This window comes from Brassica napus, chromosome A2, assembly GCF_020379485.1.
Source record: "Brassica napus cultivar Da-Ae chromosome A2, Da-Ae, whole genome shotgun sequence".
In the NCBI taxonomy this organism is placed as follows: Eukaryota; Viridiplantae; Streptophyta; class Magnoliopsida; order Brassicales; family Brassicaceae; genus Brassica; species Brassica napus.
Genome location: NC_063435.1, coordinates 24,837,486 through 24,855,192, shown reverse-complemented (window position 1 = coordinate 24,855,192; position 17,707 = coordinate 24,837,486). Strand labels below are relative to the sequence as shown.

Here is a 17,707-nt window from a genome sequence, read left to right as displayed (position 1 = left end):
TTTTGTATGCATATTTTTATGTAACTCCCTCTTAGGTTAGATGCATTTTATATGGATCTAAAAAAAAACAAAACCAAACTGACCCAAACAAAAATACAGGTCGTTTCAAGACCAAGAGAAAAAAAACCTATTGTGGTTTTTGGACCTACGGGTCACTGTTGCATTCGGAACCTACCAAGACCCGATCGGTATCCAAAGTACCAAAATATTTTGTAAAAAATTAAGTAATGACCAAAAAATAAAAACATTGTTTTTTTATGGATAAACTTATTTCTACTCCAAAAAAAATAAAAGAAAATTAAAGAAATTTATATTTCAAATTTATATTTTAGATAAAATATAAAATAGAATAAAAACTTTTAAATTCTCGGAACAGTCCAAAAAAACAGTGAACATGTGAAGAAAACTACCGGCATTTTTTCCATTGAATTAAGTGGTTGGCCATTTCTAGAAAAGATTTAATATCTTCCAGATGGAATGATTATAAATATAGATAAAGAGAAGTTTGTAATGGTACTAACATGAATTACAGAAAAAATAGTTATGATCCTAGAGTTTGTAAAATGTTCTCTAATGTTATTATGTGTTTTGAAAAAAACTAACATTCTAAGTGTTTTTCAAATAAAAAGTTACTAGATTTTGACCCGCGCAGGCGCGCGGTGTATATTTGAAAAATATGTTGATATTTGTTTTTCATGTAATTATTAGGATTTGGAAAAATGAATCCGAGGAACATAACCGATACCGGATCCAAAGATATAGTTACCAAACCCAAACATAAATTGATTAAATATTCTAATTATTCAAAATTTTGTTATTTAGAGAACCGAATCTGATCCGAACGAAGTATTTGGTATCCGAATTTATCTAAAAATAGATTTATATACTTATATATATTAATTATTTTTAGATTTAACGTATATAAAACATCAAAAAATGATACTTTTAAATTGGTTTAAATACTTGAAAATATATATAGATAGTCAAAAGTAAATATCTGAAATAGTTAAAGTATACTCAAATCACCAAAAATACTTAAAATAATTATTGATTTCGTATCCAAAATTTTAAATCAAGCCAATTGATATGTTAAGCTTAAGTATTATGACATATGTTATTCAAATTATACGTAATATATTATTATTTATTACATTTTGAGAAATTTAAAATATATAATGATTTAAGACTTTAAAAATAATTTAAATTAGTTATCCAAACCAAACCAAACCCGCAAAGATCCAATCGAACTCAAACCAAAATTTAGAAACATTCTAATAAGGCTGAAATCTTTGACCCCGAAAACTCAAAATACAACCGATCAGAACAAAACTAAAACGTATGGGTATCCAAAAAGCCCATCCCTAGTCATTATTATATATCGTATTTTATCATATAATTAATCGTATTTTATATGTACCATCATAAAGTAATCATATAATTAATAGATTTTATACATACCATCATATAAATAATTACATATATTATATTTTTAAAACTTAATATGAAATATGAAAACCATAATTTGAGTTGGTATTTCAAATGGGCTTTATATTATATTTTTTCTTATATATATTGACATATTTTTTTATAATGGTTATTGAAAAAATAGTTTAGTAAAAATCCATTTTTGAATATATGTATATTTTTGAATCAATTTTTGATATAAATCAAATTTGAATTATTATTTTGATTTGAAATATGTATATAAAGTTTAAATTTTGTTTTATGGTTAGTTTAAAAAAATTTTTTTAGGGAATTAGATTGATCCATTTGGTATATTTTAAAAGTGGCCTAGATAACTTTCAATTTTTAAAAAAACATAAGCCCATTACTTTTTTTTTTAATACTACTATCCTGTTTTCAAACAAAAATATTTTTTTAAAAGACTGCAATCCATTTCCAAACACTCCAAATTTTTAAAAGTCATATTCAAGTCTCCAAACACTCCAATTTGTACTTGAGTTTTAATAAGATAGATGGTTTACTGTTTCAGTTTTAGAACTTCCTTCTTCTTTTTTTCACTTCAGTTATTGTTTATGGTTATTGTAAAAACTTTATGAAATATAAAAGTATTGAAAGCACAAAACTCATATAATCGAAAGTGAGGATAACATATGCTTTGGAAAACTCGTGGTGGTACAAAACTAACCGAAATTCTCTAAATTCTATGGGACTTGGACCAAGTTAATGGGGTTTTTTTTTGATAAAAGTTAATGGGAATTAGAATACATTTGTTTCATATTTATTATTTTCCATCTAGTTTCGCATGTCGAATCAATTGCTTTCTACTGATCCCCTTCACGGTAGCATTGAGTGTCCACAACCTCTGAAATTAATTTCTTCAACTCGTAAAATACAGCCCGAATCACAATACATTCCAGGTCTATGGGCGGGGCATCGTAGCTACACTCCGTTTTCTTAATTTTTTTTTTACATATTAGATTAGTCACTTCTCTCTCCTTCCTCCCCCTTAAAAAAGGCAATTTATGGTGCTCTAAGTTACGCTTCTCCGGCAACCGGCCTCGGCCAGATTCCGTGTGAGAGGGCTCTCTTCTTCGTCTCTTCTCTTCCGCTTTTCGATACCTGAGACGGTGGCTTGAGGGTGGAGCTTTTCAAGGCGGTAGCAGTGGTGTTTGCACGGTGGTGGTAAGGATTTGGCCGGATCTATAGCTACATGCATCAGATCTGAGGGATCGGTGATGGCGCATACCCCAAGCTCTCTCCGGCTCTTTTCTTCTTGCTCATGGTGGTCGAGTGTTCTTCGGTGGAAGTGACACGACAGTTTCGGGTTTAATCTTGGTGATAACATGACGTGGAGGGGTTGGTCTCCTTATATCTGGACCTTCGGCGGTCTGACTCTCGGTTTTCGGTCTCCTTTGAGGATGGCAGATGGAGCTGAGTCGGAGAACCTCTAGAGGCGGTGGAGGTGAGTGGGTCGCGGGGGTGCGGTCTAGATATATCCAAACATCCGCAATTTTGTTTTATTAAGGGTCCAACGTGTGTGTGAATATTAGGAATGAGTAGGGAAAAAAATACATAGGAATAATATTAGAGGAATGAAAAGAAAAATGATTCTTTATCAATTTTAGTAGGAACAAATTTGTTCTATATTCCTCTAAAATAGAAAGAATGAGAAGGAATGCAAATAAAAAATAATTCCTTGTAAATGGAAAAAAAATTAGGAAAATAAAAAATGTATTATTCTCTTTCATTCCTTTCATTCCTTGATCACCAATTACACCCTAAGTCTACAAATATGAATTTCTACAAACAGTGTTATTGCATGAAGGAATGCTATTTTGGACCTAACTGAGTCATTCAATACAGAGAATGCTTAACTGACCCTTCTGTAATTTAAAAAAAAAACAAACAAATCATCTGATTTAGTTAATGAAGTAATCGCATTATTAGAAATTAATAATAATTGTTAAGAGAAGAAATATTAATCTTCAATGAAGATGAATTCATACAGTATCTATAATAATAAAGCTGAGTTTTCTCTCACCTCAGCCCTCCACATCAGTACATAGCATGAGGCTTTTGTTGACACCTGTCCAAAAAGCTTAGCCAATCAAAACCTTTGGCAACAAACAGGTCATTCAGTATTGAGATGCGTTTTCTCCTACGCTTCGTTTTCTCTAATCAAAACTGTAGTCTATCATCTCGCTTCATATCCTTCTCGATGGCTCAGCCTTTCCTGTCACCTCTTTCCAAAACTCCCCTTTCGCTTTGATTTTCTTCAGGCCCTAACCAGCAATCGAGCAATATATCAGGTTTCCTTTCTAAATCTAATACCCACCGCTCTACACTTCATTCCGTCGAAACACTTTCCAGGGTTTCTGTTTTGTTGTGTGATCATGAGACTCAAGAGATTGAAGGTAGACGACAAGAAGCTAATGAAGTATATAAAGATCCATGTCTTTAGATTGTCGAGTCTATATATGTTAGCTGTTGTCGGCTAGCTTGATAGACAAAAATATATATGTTAGCTATAAGATGATTTCTCTTACATATCAGTTTTTTTAATTTTCTGATTGTTTGTTCTTTGTGGATTTTGGCTTTCAGGAGCGACCTTATATGATTCTATGTCTACGATGAGGATGAGTTTGATGACCCCAAAACAAATATGAAACAAACGATGATATTTATTGATTACCGCCCAAGCTTCACTCTTTGTTTTGTTTTGTTGTGTTTTTTTCCTTTGTTACACTCATGCTGATTACTTCCTAATTAATTGAGTTCTCTGTGGTTTATTATTTTTTATGTGTGGAAAGGATCTCACTTTGAGTAATAGCTCCAGCAAAAGGTACAACTTCTCTTTTGAATTTGATACTTGATCTGCTTTCATTACTGGGACTCCAAATCAACTTATATTAGGCTAACAATCTCTCTTGCCTGTTCAATTGCTATTAATCTCGATTCTGGAGAGTTTCTCGTCGTCAAACAGGTTAATTTGAAAACTGTCTCATTTTGAATACTGTAATTTTACTCTGCAATTTGTTTTAAAATTCCCCTCTCTCCCTGAAGTTTGATTCTTATGATGAGTTTTTCGGTGATCTGTGGGCTCTCCAAGCTCATTCGTTCTACATCTCATCACCTTAATTTGTTTAATTACTCACGTATTCTATAATTTTTTTGGGTGTTTACTCTAGCGTTATTATTGTGTTTTTATTGACTGGATTTTAGTTGCTAATAAACATACATGTTTCTTTGTTGATATTGTCCTCCGACTTCTCTTTCATCATATTATCTTAGTTATTTTTTCTCTACAATGATTTGATTTATTCATGACTTTCCTACTTTTGTTCATCATATTCAGAAGCTGGAAAAGAAAGTTAAGCTTCTCAAGAATCACTCACATCCAAATATAGTTGTAAGCAATAAAAGCTTTTGTATTTCTTTTAATGTTTGATAGACCCACCACGTTTTTGTTTCTTTTGTAACTTTTATTCTTTTGTGGGCACTGAAGGTATTTACGCACATTGAGAGAATGAAACTTTGAACATCTTCTTCCATATCATACTATATTCCAGAGCGTCGAAAACCATGGCGAATCCTCAAGTTCTTTTGTATGAGTTGAACGTTGATTGGCGCAAGGAAATTGCAGAGGCCAAACGTCGGTGTAGAAACCCGTTAAAAAAAAAAAGAAGAAAAGAAAAGAGTGGTCGAGTATTTTTGTAGTGGTTCAGTCGCGGGCAATACAGATCGATCGGGAAATTTGAAGTACGAGAAGGTCGAAGAATGGATCGTGAGTGAAGCATGAGTTGAGATAAGCTGCTCTACCATTGTTAGAAATGTCTTAGATTGATCAGACGGCAGTTTTGGAAGAATCACATTTTTGAAGCACGACGGTTTAGAAGCTCGACGTTTTTGAAGATTGACGTTTCTTCATCGCGAAGTTTTCTCAGAATATCTTTGTATCAGTAAAATATTTTTCTGAAGACATTATAAGTCGGAAGCAGGACGGGAATTAAGCAGGACGGGAAGCAAGCACGACGGGATTGAAGCACGACGGGAAAACCCGAAGTTGGGCGAAAACCCTAATTTTGGTATTATCGATTTTTCGAGGAAGCCGGAGGCTCGGGAAATATTTTCCATCAAGGTCAGGATTCACTTGGAGTTTATTAAAAATATTCATCTCATCAGAACGGGCGTAGAAAAATATTCGGGATTGATCGCGGGACGAAAATTCACCGGAAGGGTCGAAATCAGTCGAATGGACTGAGAAGCTCGAGCTGGCTTTATCTATGAGATAAGGACGTGATGTAACCTGCCTGGCATGGTATGTGGCAAGGGAAGCAGGAGGTGTTGAAGCCCAGGAGAGCACAGCATGCTGATTGACACCCAGAAGCACGAGGTGCCGCGAAACCTGCGATCGGAGCATGCTGAGCGACATGTGTGCGCTGAGTGTCAATCTGGATGAGGTTAGGCCGTGGATCAGACATCTGGAGGGCATGGTGTCACTCTGCATGATGTCCTGGTCATGCCATCAGACATGTGGAGCACGAGGTGCCGCAACGCATGCGTCCGGAGCCATGCGAAGCGACACACGGGCTGCCACACGGCTTGTTTCTGATTGGTTGCTGCATCCTATATAAACCCCACGACCCCAGCTCATTTCATCACATCCAGACCTGTCCAAACCAAGCTAAAACCTTGAGAGAAAAGTAGAAAAAGAAAGCAAGTGATTCCGAGCTATTTCGAGAGTTTTAGAGAGTTTTCGAGATCAGTTCTCTATTGATTTCGAGTCATCGCCTTGAGAAGGTTCTGTCCAACTGAAGGTCAATCAAGTGAAGATCAGATCAGATGGGAGTCAAGTCAACGTGGCTATAGAGAGAGAGAGAGAGAAAGGAAGTGATCGATTCTAGAGTATGGTCGATTCTGAAGACCGATACTCCACCGAGAAGGCCAGTTCCGTCCAATCGGCGATTCTCTACGATTGTGACGCGGAAGCTCTGTCCAATTCAATCCGTCCAAGCCAGTCATATTCTCCTACAATTAAGTGGAGGTGCTGTCCAAGATTAGTTCAGTTCCATGGGTTCAGATCAGTCGAAGTTCTCCTCGATACTCCGCCGAAATGTCCGAAGAACTGTCCAGCATCTAAAGGAGATTCTGTCCAGATCAGTCTGTCCAGACGTGTCAGTTTCTTCATGATGAAGCCGAGGTTATGTCCAAGTCAAGATCAGTCCAGTCCAGTCCAGTCAAGGCGTTCCTTGGGTTTTGGCCAAGTCCTCTACGATCAACCAGCGGCTTCTCGCCTAGAACACTGTGAGTTGGTTTGTTTGAATTCCACTTGGAATTTAGGGTAGATCGAGTTTGCATATAGAGTAGAATGATCACGCTATTGAATGGTAGAGTCCTTAGGGTTATTTTATTTATGGAACCGGACTCAGTTTAGCAAGGGCTAAGCTGAGATGAATGGAATTAAGACTGAGTTAATAACCTGACTAGGACTAGGGCTAGGATGCATCATGTTTTCTATTATTGCGTGTTGATATTATTGAGTGCAGGTTCCCGATATCTTTAAAGATAGTTTCTCAGCGGGAGGCTGGACTATCTGGGTAACGGTTTGATTGTATTGTTTAGTATTGATATTATTGTTTAGTAGTTAGTACTAAGGGTCTTAGGCCATATAGGCCGGACTACTGGTACTATTGGTTTGTGTTGTAGAGTCGAGTGTCTAGTTAGGATCTGGAACTTTGGCTTTAGGTTAGGTTCTAGATTGAGTTTGTTTTGTTGTGAGTGGTGCCGACAGTATGTGCGTAACCCGCCCATACTAGGCTTGTGTAGGGGTGATTAGTGTTTCCTCGGCCTCGTACCCAGCGGGTTCAAGGAAACCCCTTATTCGCTGGATCGGGAAGACTCAGACGAACGGTGTCATGTACTATGGCTGAGTATTACACGACGGTGTAATGGGACAGTGACCCGAAGGACTGTGGGCTGTCGCGCGGTGACCCGAAGGACTGTGGGCCGCGGTCGGTTGAAAGTTCCTTCTTCTGGCCTTTGTGGTAGGGAGATAGGATATTGCCGATAGAGAGGAGGAACACGAAGTCACCAGGGCCCATGTTAGAGTATTGAGTCTAGAGTTAGAATAGTGTGTCGAGTTAGTTTTATTGTGTCATCTTGAGGGTGAGGAACCCTCGAGATAGTGTAGCACCGATATACGGTGTTACGAGTTAGATCGAGTCGTAGTTACTCATAGTCTTATTAGTGTGATTGTGTTTGTGGTTGATTGATTTGCTTGCAGGTTCTGACATTAAGTCCTAAGTCTGGCTTAGGTACCGGATTAGGCTTGATGTGTATTTTGTTAGTGTAGGCCTGACGTTGGCCTATATGTGTTTGAGTGATTGCTTGTGAAGGGTGGTGGATATTAAAGCTATGCTGTATCATTGGTTGGCCGATCATGTTCTTGTTTGATTGTTGGTCGATCGACTAGTGATACTTGTATAGTCTAAGTGTCTAACACTACATGAGTACTGAACTCAGGCGTATATATGGTTAACTAGGGATTGGTTGTTGACTTGTTTTTATGCAGGTTCCCGTTACTTGAAGCTAGATCATGGCAGGAGGCCAAGTCTAACTTAGTAACGGTTTGCTTAGCCTTAGCTTTTATTGCATGCTAGGGCTAGATTGATTGTTATTTTGGGTTGTCTGGGTAGAGTCTAGGTTGCGGGTAGAGGCCGCCAGCTCACTGAGTAACATTAGGTTACTCATCCAACTCCGTTGTCCTTTTTGCAGGTTGCTTTAGGTAAGGATGATCGGATAGCTTGGTGCTGGACGTTAGGACCGCCGGTGTAGATTTTCATGCCTTTTGTAAACGGTATTGTGGATTTGTGTTTAGTTGACTCGATTTGGCATTAGGCCGGGACCGGTCTCGAATTATATCAATGTATGGATATTTCTCGAATCAATAAAGTAATTGTTTTATATGCGCTTCATGAGTACTCTGATATTTGACTAGTCCGGTCTAACACAACGTTAGGTCGAGGTACGGGTTGAAAAGCCTTAGGCCTTGATCTAACGGAAAACGCTAACTCTAGGTATGGGTTGCAAAGCCTTATGCCTTGACGCAGCGGGACGAGTTAGTGGATGAACTGGTCTAGGTCATGGAGTAAAGTTTGTGACTCTGACCGGATTGTCCCTAGCCCGTCACGTAGCGCTTCCGGACCATGGTGTTGGGTTGGACGGTCAGTCATGTTCTTGTTTGATTGTTGGCTGGCCGGTTGGCCTTTCATCTCCAACCCTTGGTGTGGGTCGTCCGTCGGTCATGTTCTTGTTTGATTGTTGGCCGGTGGGTCGACCTATGCTTAGGACGGTTCGGGGGTGTTACAAAGGTGGTATCAGAGCATGGTTTCGTCCATGCTTCCGGAACTCATGATTTAATCGGTTTTAAATATTTATCGAGTCAAAATGAGTCACAAAAGGCATTAGGGAAACCGGTCACGTCCAGCGATAGGATTTGTGGTTTTAGGAAATTAGGATTGAGATAGTGGAATCTAGAATTGCTAGGTTGCTTGGGTAGCACTGTTAGGTTGCTGGTTAGAATTGCGGTTAGGTTGCATTGTTAGTATTTGCTAGGTTAGTAGATTATTTGATTAATTGTCTACTAACTTGCATGTTAGGTGTTCTTTTGAGTTGCAGCGAGTAAGTGCGTTTGTTGATCGGTACTTTAAGGGATGAAAACCTTAAAGTGGAGAGAGTTCGAGGCCAAACCCAAACCCGAAGCGAAAGAGTGGAGGCAGATTCAGAGAATTGGACAGTGGTATGGACTGGACAGATGGGAGGAAACAAGACTTCATTGGGGAAGGACTTCATCAGTATCTGGTAAATGAGAGATCGAGGAAATGGTTGGAGTAATCAGAGGCGCAGATTGGCAAGATCGTATCATGGGAAATTAGTTGGGCAGCAAAGTAAAAACTAAGAAGAAGACACAGTGATCATTCAAGTCAAGAGATATGAAGACGATTGTGGAGACCTTGAGGAGGACACTCAAGGAACAGTTGTGGACAGAGTAAAGAGGTTATGGAGACGCTTGGAGAATGTTGTGAAGACGAGCAATTTCGCAACTAAGAATTCGAGGACGAATTCTATTAAGGGGGGGAGAATGTAGAAACCCGTTAAAAAAAAAAAAAGAAGAAAAGAAAAGAGTGGTCGAGTATCTTTGTAGTGGTTCAGTCGCGGGCAATACAGATCGATCGGGAAATTTGAAGTACGAGAAGGTCGAAGAATGGATCGTGAGTGAAGCATGAGTTGAGATAAGCTGCTCTACCATTGTTAGAAATGTCTTAGATTGATCAGACGGCAGTTTTGGAAGAATCACATTTTTGAAGCACGACGGTTTAGAAGCTCGACGTTTTTGAAGATTGACGTTTCTTCATCGCGAAGTTTTCTCAGAATATCTTTGTATCAGTAAAATATTTTTCTGAAGACATTATAAGTCGGAAGCAGGACGGGAATTAAGCAGGACGGGAAGCAAGCACGACGGGATTGAAGCACGACGGGAAAACCCGAAGTTGGGCGAAAACCCTAATTTTGGTATTATCGATTTTTCGAGGAAGCCGGAGGCTCGGGAAATATTTTCCATCAAGGTCAGGATTCACTTGGAGTTTATTAAAAATATTCATCTCATCAGAACGGGCGTAGAAAAATATTCGGGATTGATCGCGGGACGAAAATTCACCGGAAGGGTCGAAATCAGTCGAATGGACCGAGAAGCTCGAGCTGGCTTTATCTATGAGATAAGGACGTGATGTAACCTGCCTGGCATGGTATGTGGCAAGGGAAGCAGGAGGTGTTGAAGCCCAGGAGAGCACAGCATGCTGATTGACACCCAGAAGCACGAGGTGCCGCGAAACCTGCGATCGGAGCATGCTGAGCGACATGTGTGCGCTGAGTGTCAATCTGGATGAGTTCAGGCCGTGGATCAGACATCTGGAGGGCATGGTGTCACTCTGCATGATGTCCTGGTCATGCCATCAGACATGTGGAGCACGAGGTGCCGCAACGCATGCGTCCGGAGCCATGCGAAGCGACACACGGGCTGCCACACGGCTTGTTTCTGATTGGTTGCTGCATCCTATATAAACCCCACGACCCCAGCTCATTTCATCACATCCAGACCTGTCCAAACCAAGCTAAAACCTTGAGAGAAAAGTAGAAAAAGAAAGCAAGTGATTCCGAGCTATTTCGAGAGTTTTAGAGAGTTTTCGAGATCAGTTCTCTATTGATTTCGAGTCATCGCCTTGAGAAGGTTCTGTCCAACTGAAGGTCAATCAAGTGAAGATCAGATCAGATTGGAGTCAAGTCAACGTGGCTATAGAGAGAGAGAGAGAGAGAGAAAGGAAGTGATCGATTCTAGAGTATGGTCGATTCTGAAGACCGATACTCCACCGAGAAGGCCAGTTCCGTCCAATCGGCGATTCTCTACGATTGTGACGCGGAAGCTCTGTCCAATTCAATCCGTCCAAGCCAGTCATATTCTCCTACAATTAAGTGGAGGTGCTGTCCAAGATTAGTTCAGTTCCATGGGTTCAGATCAGTCGAAGTTCTCCTCGATACTCCGCCGAAATGTCCGAAGAACTGTCCAGCATCTAAAGGAGATTCTGTCCAGATCAGTCTGTCCAGACGTGTCAGTTTCTTCATGATGAAGCCGAGGTTATGTCCAAGTCAAGATCAGTCCAGTCCAGTCTAGTCAAGGCGTTCCTTGGGTTTTGGCCAAGTCCTCTACGATCAACCAGCGGCTTCTCGCCTAGAACACTGTGAGTTGGTTTGTTTGAATTCCACTTGGAATTTAGGGTAGATCGAGTTTGCATATAGAGTAGAATGATCACGCTATTGAATGGTAGAGTCCTTAGGGTTATTTTATTTATGGAACCGGACTCAGTTTAGCAAGGGCTAAGCTGAGATGAATGGAATTAAGACTGAGTTAATAACCTGACTAGGACTAGGGCTAGGATGCATCATGTTTTCTATTATTGCGTGTTGATATTATTGAGTGCAGGTTCCCGATATCTTTAAAGATAGTTTCTCAGCGGGAGGCTGGACTATCTGGGTAACGGTTTGATTGTATTGTTTAGTATTGATATTATTGTTTAGTAGTTAGTACTAAGGGTCTTAGGCCATATAGGCCGGACTACTGGTACTATTGGTTTGTGTTGTAGAGTCGAGTGTCTAGTTAGGATCTGGAACTTTGGCTTTAGGTTAGGTTCTAGATTGAGTTTGTTTTGTTGTGAGTGGTGCCGACAGTATGTGCGTAACCCGCCCATACTAGGCTTGTGTAGGGGTGATTAGTGTTTCCTCGGCCTCGTACCCAGCGGGTTCAAGGAAACCCCTTATTCGCTGGATCGGGAAGACTCAGACGAACGGTGTCATGTACTATGGCTGAGTATTACACGACGGTGTAATGGGACAGTGACCCGAAGGACTGTGGGCTGTCGCGCGGTGACCCGAAGGACTGTGGGCCGCGGTCGGTTGAAAGTTCCTTCTTCTGGCCTTTGTGGTAGGGAGATAGGATATTTCCGATAGAGAGGAGGAACACGAAGTCACCAGGGCCCATGTTAGAGTATTGAGTCTAGAGTTAGAATAGTGTGTCGAGTTAGTTTTATTGTGTCATCTTGAGGGTGAGGAACCCTCGAGATAGTGTAGCACCGATATACGGTGTTACGAGTTAGATCGAGTCGTAGTTACTCATAGTCTTATTAGTGTGATTGTGTTTGTGGTTGATTGATTTGCTTGCAGGTTCTGACATTAAGTCCTAAGTCTGGCTTAGGTACCGGATTAGGCTTGATGTGTATTTTGTTAGTGTAGGCCTGACGTTGGCCTATATGTGTTTGAGTGATTGCTTGTGAAGGGTGGTGGATATTAAAGCTATGCTGTATCATTGGTTGGCCGATCATGTTCTTGTTTGATTGTTGGTCGATCGACTAGTGATACTTGTATAGTCTAAGTGTCTAACACTACATGAGTACTGAACTCAGGCGTATATATGGTTAACTAGGGATTGGTTGTTGACTTGTTTTTATGCAGGTTCCCGTTACTTGAAGCTAGATCATGGCAGGAGGCCAAGTCTAACTTAGTAACGGTTTGCTTAGCCTTAGCTTTTATTGCATGCTAGGGCTAGATTGATTGTTATTTTGGGTTGTCTGGGTAGAGTCTAGGTTGCGGGTAGAGGCCGCCAGCTCACTGAGTAACATTAGGTTACTCATCCAACTCCGTTGTCCTTTTTGCAGGTTGCTTTAGGTAAGGATGATCGGATAGCTTGGTGCTGGACGTTAGGACCGCCGGTGTAGATTTTCATGCCTTTTGTAAACGGTATTGTGGATTTGTGTTTAGTTGACTCGATTTGGCATTAGGCCGGGACCGGTCTCGAATTATATCAATGTATGGATATTTCTCGAATCAATAAAGTAATTGTTTTATATGCGCTTCATGAGTACTCTGATATTTGACTAGTCCGGTCTAACACAACGTTAGGTCGAGGTACGGGTTGAAAAGCCTTAGGCCTTGATCTAACGGAAAACGCTAACTCTAGGTATGGGTTGCAAAGCCTTATGCCTTGACGCAGCGGGACGAGTTAGTGGATGAACTGGTCTAGGTCGTGGAGTAAAGTTTGTGACTCTGACCGGATTGTCCCTAGCCCGTCACGTAGCGCTTCCGGACCATGGTGTTGGGTTGGACGGTCAGTCATGTTCTTGTTTGATTGTTGGCTGGCCGGTTGGCCTTTCATCTCCAACCCTTGGTGTGGGTCGTCCGTCGGTCATGTTCTTGTTTGATTGTTGGCCGGTGGGTCGACCTATGCTTAGGACGGTTCGGGGGTGTTACAGTCGGTGTCAGTGTTTTGGATAGATTTGCCAACCTCCTTTATATATGGTTCCTTTACTTGTATGATTAACGATTGTTAGTTAACTTTTTAGACACAGCAACATCCTTTATAACGTATGTGTTTTTAACAACTTAGCCACTACCGACCACCACTTCCAGACTTTGGAGGTCATGTAAGTACAACTATCGACATAAACTGATCTCAACTAGCCTTCTTGTCTTATTAATTATTTTGCAGGGAAGGGATAACCAGCCTGGTGATGACATGCTTGGAGCTGGAGCGGTTAAAACCAATCCTACTGATAGGTTTAACAGTGCATCGCCTGAGAAAATACCTGATGGTGATAACGCTGGAATGCTTTAAGAAAGTGCTGTCGGCCCTGCTCTTCCAACTGTTCTGTCTCGATAAATCAACAGATAAGAAATTAAGAATGAACCACTAATGGAGGAGAAGGTTGAAGGGAAGAAGCCACACGTGACTTAACTTCACAGGCTTAGGAGAGCCAAAGGTCAGAATGGACAACCTCTACTCTTTCGCATTTCTGTTTTTAAATGTTTCCACTTTGACTTTGTCTACTGTTTCCTGAAATTAAACCAGCTGCTGGTTGTGTTTTAACTTTTAGTTGTAGTTGTTACAAGGGAAAGGTATTCGTTATATGTTCATAAATAAAAGTTCCTTTAAATCCTCTACACATAATCTGCTTTTATGTAGTTGAATAATAAACTTTAGGAATATCTAGCACAGACTGGGAACTACCAGCAAAAACATTGATTATTTAGTTGCATTATTGTTTGTTATGTGTCTGTGATATTTTTAGTAGTAAGAGTGCAACTAATATTGCAGCAATGCTGTATCAGTAGCGTACATGCTGCCCCACAATATGGGTGTTTACCAAATTGTGCCTCCCCACGTCAAATAGAAACCCAAAAACGCATCATAAATATTGATACAACAGTCTTTAATCCATTATATGGCCAGTACGGAGATTCAAGTTACATAGTAGGCTACCACTATTTCCACATGAGACTATCATTTCATCTGCTGAGTTTTCTTATAGTACCAAAGCTGACAAATGGGGCACGCCCAACAATTAGAGAAATATTACAAGCAGTTAAATAAAAAAAAGCAATCCCAAAAGGCTTCCAACAAATATATGAATTCCTTAACTCCCAGTTTTCAAAAAAAAAAAAAGAATGCCTTAACTCCCATTTTATTAACCAGTTTATGTGTTTTTTCATAACATACTTTCGTATCCTTCACTGCAATAGCACCATCTCTCTCACAAGATGACTAGAAACCCTTCCTCGAAGAACCGATCACTCACTCAAAGCTCCAAAAACACTCAGCGTGAAACGATCGCCGCGAGCTATGAGAAACTATCACATCCAACGCTACATCTAACGCTACACCTGAAGGACTGCACGAAACAACATTAATCCCATCGTGCTTTAATCACGGGCTTACCTCCAGCCTTGAAGACTATACCATCGGCTCATGCTAACAACAACACATACCACAATGCATTGTTGAAAGGCACAATATAGGAGGACGAGAAAGGTAAGATATTAATATCATATGTATGAGAACGTGTTCACATACTTGGCGTGTATGAAGCTCTATGGGCTCAGCTGCAAGCATGTAAGAAACGAAGCTCCATTATAGGTGGCAATTTATTCTGCACTACATGTTTTCTTAACTAAAAGTCAACTACTCTTAGTAACTTACAAGAGTACACAGAGCAAGCAACAATACACTCATTACAAATATTTACTTAGACAAACAACTGAACGAATATAACTTACAGATGAAACTACCCCTCCCCTCCAAACCCAACATCAGCCTATCAAGACACACTCCCTCCATAACATTAATGTAATAACATGTTGCCAATATAGTTCATAAACAAAATATAACAACAAATAGAGCCAAACATGAGTCACCAAATAGGTTTAAGCTGCTATCCCAAATCATCGGAAATCTAAAAACACAACAGTTATGCTGTAAAACAAACGCACATGAGAAATTAAACAAATTAAGCAAACCAATATGTAAATATATTTAGGAACTAGATGTAACCAAAGATATAAAACCTCGCGCGGAATAAAACATCATTTGTTGTTACATAATATATACTATTTATTATTTATGGCATTATTGAAACTATTTATATATTGTTTTAAGATTTAACTTTTTATAATTTTATCACATTATATTTGATTTTCAATTGATTTAGGGTGTGTGTATTAATTTATTATCGTGAAAAATTAGTTATTGTAATAATATTAAAATCTGATAATCTTAGAAATAAAATATTAGTTTACTTTACCTTAGATTTTATTTAACTATATAAAATTGAAATAGAAATCAAATAAAAAAATTTAAATCATTATTTTTTTCTTAATTTTTTTCTTAATTTTTTAATTTAATAATTTTGTGTTCTCTAACAAAGAAAACGTTAATGATCTTTTCAACTCAAACCATCAAAATTTAATAAAGTTTACAATATATTTTTAGAATAAAAATAGATTACATTTATTTTTTTCAGTACAAAGTAAATTTTATAAAAGTAAATATTTTAATATAAATAGTTTTAGTGTAATTTTACCCGCCCGTAGGGCGGGCCAACCCCTAGTTGTAGATAATCTTAAGCCGATTCAAAGTAAAAGTGTAATACATTTAATTACATCAATTTCAGTTAAACAATTAGACCGGCTATTTATACATTTTAACCAAACAGGTTGGATAAACCGGTTAAACGTAAGTTTGAGGATGCAATTCCGATTCTATAATACATTGGCCTCCGGACATCGGAGACTAAAGCCTTGATTACGGAATTATGGAATGATGTTTTAAACGCAATTCCACAAGTATTTTACCAATTTAAAATTTGCGGAATGAAAAAAAAACGCAAAAATGCAGATTTGTGTATTTGTTGACAAAAACATGAAGAAAATTTTCATTAAGTGGAAAATGAGTTTTAGTAAATTATTTACAAAATCACTACTTTCATATTATTAAATTATATATGTTAATACCATTTTAGAATTTTAAATAAATAGCAATAATTTTTAATGATAAATAGCTATGTTGTTTTATAATATTATAAAATGTCAATACATTATTAAACATATTGAAAGATAAGCTAAATATTTATTATAATAATTAAGGTATTTTTAATAAATTTTAGTTTTTCACATTTTTAATAACATATTGATATTTATTTTTTTTATAATAAAGTGAATACTATTTAAAATATTTTAATTAATTTAACATATATTCCATCATTCTGTAAATTTTACATTTTCCACGGTTTAATTATTTTTTCTGTAATTTAACTATTGTATACAACTTAACTATTTTTTCGCGATTCCAATGGGAGCCTAGATGTCGTAGACGACATGTGTCATAGTGGACCAGATATCAGCTTCCTTTTATTACTAGAAAAACTTACCTGTAGTCAACGTAAACCTATTTAATCTCATAAAAGATATTTGACTTAGTCAACTTAAACACTGCAAGTATCTGTATATAAGAGTAACTCTGATAGAAGTTTCTCAACCCAATTTCAATATTAATATATGTATATATAATAAACGTTATTGAAATGGAGATATCTCAAAATTATGGAAAATATTACCAAAATGTTTCAAATGAGATATTTTGGGTTGAGAAACCTAATAAATTATAATATTTATACTTTTTAACATTTTGAAAACTTTTAATTAGATACTCTCAATAAGGATGTTCTAATCCTTCTAATAACTTAGGTTACCTTAATATTCTTCTCTATTGACAAAAAAAAAAAAACTTAATATTCTTCACTCATAACACAAACCAACCTAAAAACAACACACAACAAAAACATGAAGAAAAAAGAATAAGGATCAGATCAGTTACAAAAAAAAAAAGAATAAGGATCAGATCAAGAATGTCGATTTTTCTCAAGCTTCCCTTAGAACCTATATAGGTCTTCCGATAATCGGAAACCTGCACCAAAGTTGGAAAATCTCTTCATAGATCATTTTATACACTCTCTCAAAAGTGTCAGAGCGTGGTGTTTCTTTGGTTTGGTGTGGTCCCCGTGTAAGTTAAATTTACATGAACCCTAAGATCTTTAAACATCTAGGTTAATCACATAATAGAATCATATGAATGTTTATAGAGTTATATGGATTCATTGTGCCTGAGAGATCTTCCTGAATGGATTGAATCATGAATGGAAGATGAATAGCTTAATCTCTTCTTATGAACTTTTAGGTTTCTCTCGCCTCTCCTACAATGTTGGTTGTTGCTTTTAGGATCCATTTGCACCCAATTGCTTAGTGTCCTTCAGGCAATGGAACAACATCCCAAACTTCATTCTTAACCATTGAGTCTATTTCATCT

The 17,707-nt window shown here is 38.1% G+C and overlaps 1 long non-coding RNA gene across 5 annotated transcripts; it reads left to right on the top strand.

Annotated features, from left to right (window-relative positions):
* The first annotated feature begins 2,659 nt into the window (after positions 1-2,659).
* LOC125580256 lies at positions 2,660-14,010 on the top strand. 5 transcript variants are annotated; one of them, XR_007318022.1, is made up of 5 exons: positions 2,660-2,926; positions 4,066-4,873; positions 4,970-5,122; positions 13,413-13,493; positions 13,559-14,010. It is a non-coding gene; the product is annotated as an uncharacterized LOC125580256 (long non-coding RNA). The 5 variants fall into 5 exon arrangements; XR_007318020.1 differs by lacking the exon at positions 2,660-2,926 and adding an exon at positions 3,424-3,773; XR_007318018.1 differs by lacking the exon at positions 2,660-2,926 and adding an exon at positions 3,426-3,878 and having other exon boundaries at positions 4,970-5,116.
* The last annotated feature ends 3,697 nt before the right edge of the window (positions 14,011-17,707 follow it).